This window comes from Crassostrea angulata, chromosome 4 (genome assembly GCF_025612915.1).
Source record: "Crassostrea angulata isolate pt1a10 chromosome 4, ASM2561291v2, whole genome shotgun sequence".
Classification (NCBI taxonomy): domain Eukaryota; kingdom Metazoa; phylum Mollusca; class Bivalvia; order Ostreida; family Ostreidae; genus Magallana; species Magallana angulata.
Window position 1 is genome coordinate 14,752,409 of NC_069114.1, and position 5,544 is coordinate 14,757,952.

Below are 5,544 nucleotides of genomic sequence, written 5' to 3' on the forward strand. Positions count from 1 at the left end.
ACGTTTAACGTTTTCCTACGCAAGAGTTGAAATTCAAGAACATAAATGCGTTTCACTACTTACACTTTATCAAACGTGGAATGATTTTAGTATGACAAAACAAAGAGTTGAAGCACAAAAGTTGAAAATAATAAGGGGGGGTCTATGTGATCTTTCGTCGAGGTGAAGGTCGGTGTGGCCCTGCAACATGCACATCAGGAAAACTTAAAAATAGATTAGCGTGGTAGTTACTGTGTGACGATATATAGTTTTGAGCAGCGTTGATTTAGAAATAATATCATAAACATGATGTTTTTTACAAATCGGTTTGATAAACAGAGGCAAACTATTTAACCCAGTCTATAGAATGGCAGCTTGTATTTTATAGTTAATGGTGTGCATTTTGGACATGAGTATAATTTTGTCATTCTGTTTTTTGCTTTCTGATGTAATGATTTGAATTTTATATTAAGTATATTACATTTATATATCAATGTAGAATAACTTTAAATGCTATATAATAAAAACAACAAGAACGAAATCTACACGCCCCGTTTATTATTTGGTCATAAACTATGCAGCGACCTAAGGAAAATCACAGACTGCACGGAATATAATTACGTAGACGATTTCGGTGTTTCTTTTAGCTAACGTACTGATGAATATTAACAGTCATTTTGGGAATTGTATTTACATTTTACAATCAATTTATTAATTTGTTTAAAAAAATGTAAATATAAACAATAAAATGCTTCTTTGACCATTCATGTGGGTTATGAAGGTAGCGATTATTGCAGAAAAAATTACATATTTCTGCTATGTCTCCACCTTCATATCCCCCATGAATCACCAAAGAAAGCATTTTATTGTTTAAATATAACACAGGCACCTGACATTTTTAAAAACTTTTTTTCCAAATAAAAAAAAAAAAATTTTAAAGAGAAAAGTTTAAAATGTCACGTGCATGTGATTTACAAACCCTTAAAAATCTTGTGTCCATATAGTTATGTAAAAATGGTTTGATAAAAATGGAACAAGGCTCTGGAAGGAAGCATAATAACTTGATGAATGACAGAAAAGAGACCATCATTTGACCATATTGACGGTTTGCTCTCAGTGAAGTAGATACATATAAATCACAGGCACAGACGTTATACATTTCTTTCATAATAAAAAATGTATACCCTCTACCTAATAATAAGGTCCCGGTATAGAGGGTAGATATAATATTATTTAATTATGAGAAAGATATATAGTTAAATGTGGCCGATTGAATGTACTTAACATTATTTGTGTTAATCGTCATAACAATACAAACCACCTGTTTTCAGCTGCATTGTCTAATTTTTTGGCTACTACAGTATCAAATGATTTTCCATACAAACCAATCTTATTTTTGTTTAGCCAGAACTCACATTAACACTTGTGTCAAAGTCGTAATACAATCATCCCCGCCTCGACTTCAGGGGCGAATTTTAAAATGAGGCAAAATAACGCTATACCCTTTATATGACGTGTGTTTTGGTGAAAAAAACCTATAATTTTTTTCATTGAAATATGGCTTAATTGACCGGGAAAACTACCGTAATGTCTGCTATTATACACATACTTAGCATAACCATCAGTGTACAACAAATTTGATATAAAATCGGACCATGCAGCTTTAAAAAAAGGTTTGTTCTGTTTTCCTGTTTTTGTATGCGTAATTTTCAGACTAAACAATAAGTAAAACTCATATGTATTGCCTTTTTATGTTATGACAACTGTTTTAGTCAGTTTTGGGCAAAAACATACCAGTTCAGTTTATGTTTACATTTTGACCCTCAAATGTACAAGATGGCTGAACATAATAACAAAAATTTATCAACAGAAGACAGCAACATTTGCCGGAAATTCATACCAAGAAAACACATATGTAAACAATAACAAGACTTGATTTTTGTTTACAAAACAAAGAAACAAAAACTCTGTATCGTGCTTCTAACTCAATATATGACTTTTAATTTTGGCCAGACATTAAAAATACCCAAATTAACCTTTAAGAACATAAAGAAAAATGCAAAATGAAATTTAAAATGTTCAGTCTAAGTCAATTTAAAGAATTTTAGATATGCTCCTCTAAATAATTACTTATTTAAAAAATGATCTTTCACGATTCATGATTTATTTATCTTTGTTATGTTATGGCCTAGTATGATAAGATACATATATACTTTATTAATTATTTATTTTAAGTTCTGCTTATTGCAATTGAGAGCAGAAAAGGGCAATAAATGTCTGATTTCTGAAGCATCAACTCGTGTCAGTACTTTCAATACTTTGATTTCACACCTTCTGCAGAAATACAGTGCATAATTAAAATGCTTAAAATGAAAAAAATCAGAAGTGATAATTTTGTTTCAGAGAATTGGAGAGAGAAAGAAAGAAAGAGAGAGGGAAATAAATGTCAAGTAAATTTTTTAGATGTTCCAATTCTTATCAAAATCTCATTATCGCCATTTTTATCAGAAAAAAAATATTTTCTAAGTGTTTCATAAAAGAGCGTTTAAAACCACATTGCATAAGCAACAATCACAGTACATCTTGCTGTGTAAATATACTACTTTAACCAAAGAAAATGATAAAATGGATATCTTTGCTTTTTTCATGGATGCCCTAAATAAAAGTGTTTTAAAAATTCAGTTCCTGTTAATTCATCCCCTTTCTTAACCTGTTGTCACAGAGGTATTACTGTTAAGAATATCATAAAAGAACTTTGACTTTTACATTTCATAAATTTATACAGTGGGGCCTCAGATATCCGGACAGATAATCGGACTCTTCAGTTTAAGGACGATTTTATTTTGGGAACATATTTTTTATATGTTATTTTGTCTCATTTATCCGGAATTCCGCGTTCCGGATTCGGACGGTCTGTTTTTACCACAAAACATTGATATAGTACTCATCTTGCTTCATTTAACCGGACAGTAAAATTCGATGATACCATACTCAGTACCAAAGATTACCCCTGTCAATTAAGTTTCACACCTTTTTTACGTGCTAGACCCTCATGAGAAGCTTGTATAAACAAAATGACTTCCAAAATCACTTTCAACAATTGGAAAATTGTGAACAGCAGTGTATCACACACATATTACACTTGGACACAAAGAATTTATGTAGACTCAGTTATCATTATTGTCCAGTTAATATTTCATGACAAAATAATAAAAAAAAAGCAGAGTTTTTTATATCTAAAAACGTTCATAACAACAGACAACTCCAGCATGTGTTGTTATTAGGTATGAAAGGCAAAAAAACCTAGTATCAACACTGGGAGCCATTGTATACAAATACATTATCATTCATGACAACAATAGACACATTTCAGATATCCGGACGATTGGACTTGGGAACGAAAGCGTCCGGATAACTGAGGCTCCACTGTGCATGTTTTCTCTAATAAACAGCTTTATAGAATGGATTATGCTTGTTTATAACCTTTACATCTTACTGTACACTATCATAAAACTCATCTAAACTAAGAAAAGTGCTATATTATGCATTAATATCATTAGTGTATGTATGTAATACTTTTGTCGAGTACTTGTTTATCAAAATAAGATTTCCCTCCAATATGGATCAAAGATTAATAAAAATAAAGGTGAGTTTGCAGTTACACCAGACTCTTATGTATTATATTGTCAACCCATGTTTTAAATGTATATAACCAGAACTTGTTTTTAATGATTTCAAAAGTATATAAATGTATTCAATACCATATGATGTCAATTTATTAGGGCCGCACTCTGCAGGCGCCCTATAGTGATCAGTTCGTCCGTCTGTCCATCCATCCTTTTGGCTGTCCCTCCGTCTTTGACCTCTTATACGGAGCATATCTTTCTCCTCTTGGCCCAATCTTACTCACACTTCACCAACAGAGTGCCTTTCAGTAAATAGTGTCCAGTGACCTTGAACCTTGTTTCAAGGTCAAACTTGAAAGTCATAGCGGAATTATTTGAAAATCATTGTCCAGATCATATCTTTTCTCTGTTTGGTCCAATCTGGCTTATACTTTACAATGCATGCCTAGTTTACACAGTTGCATAGTTATGTATTCATTTGCATACAAATATATTTAAATCTTTACGCTTTTTTTTTTCAATTACACATATTCTTATGACATATTTATTTGTTTCATTTCATATCCACTACGTGTACGTTTTATCATAACGCTTATTTTGTTATGTGGAGCTTTATGATATTTAGTTTATATAGATCCTTGAAATCTTCTTTCCTAATTTCCCACGTCAGGCCACGGTGTTACTCTGAAGAGTATCCTCCTCTATATGCCGCAGCCCTGTTCCCAATCTGTCATCTGCCATTCAATCAACTAAATGTTAACTGAATGGTCCGAAAGGTGACTGAATTACATAGCTATGCCATTCAGCCACATTTCAATAATATTTCAGTCATGTTTCAGTTGAGATAATGGCAGAAATTCATCATGTGATGAAAAGAGAAGGCAGAAGGACATCTTCTAGATTGGCTACTTTATTATTCATTTATTTATAACAATTTCACAAAATTAATATCAGTTAATTTCCATGAAGTTTATAAACAATAATATTAATTAAAACAAAATATTTCAAGCAGAACAATATATAGGTTTAACCTTCTTAACCTATTAATTTTTTAGACTGGGCGCCTATAGAACTTGTATAGAAAGAAGAGACAGAAAGACAGCTTTTAAATGACTACTAGAGATCTGTGTTTAACCGTGCACCTTGTATACGCACGGAAACAGCTATGACATTATCGCCCTAATAAGTAAATGCGATCAAGTCCATTCTATTGATCTGATGTACCGTAGTCAGTAGTAGCATTTGAATTATATTTCTGACCCGGCGCCGACAGGCTCATCACTGGACTTTAAAATTACACATTTCTCATTGAGCAAAAAGGGATACGTTATATATATAATGCACACCCAATTCTATATGTAAATACGTCTAAACTAAAATCAACTGAAACATTCTTTTATACTTTACATAATTCACTAAAGAATCGAACGAAAAAGATATATAAATTTCGTTTCTGACAATTCAATTTGCTTCGAAACAAACTTAAATATCGTTGGAAATTAGAATATTCATTTTGTTTTAGCTATGGGCTTATAACTACTTACATCGTTAATTGTTTCTTATTATCACTTTAGATTTTTCGCAAACTAAAAATGCATATACTAAGTAAACATACTGTCTTCTTCATTTACGCATGATGTATTTTTCTACATTAATTCAGGAATGCATATAGTAGTATAAACCTTCCTTAAGGGATGGGTTTTTCAGATGGGAAGGTCAAAGGCCTATTTTGGTAACTTTACTTTGTGAATGTAATAGATTTGAATTTTTGGGGTGTTATAGCCGTGTCCCACCATTCCAACAACTTTATCCATGCATAGCATTTTTTAAAAAGGATTTCAAGTCATATTGACGGGAATTGGCAACTATGAGCTTGTGCATTAGCAATTATATTTTAAAAGCCCTTAATATTAGAAGATAGGCTTGCATCGAGTAATTA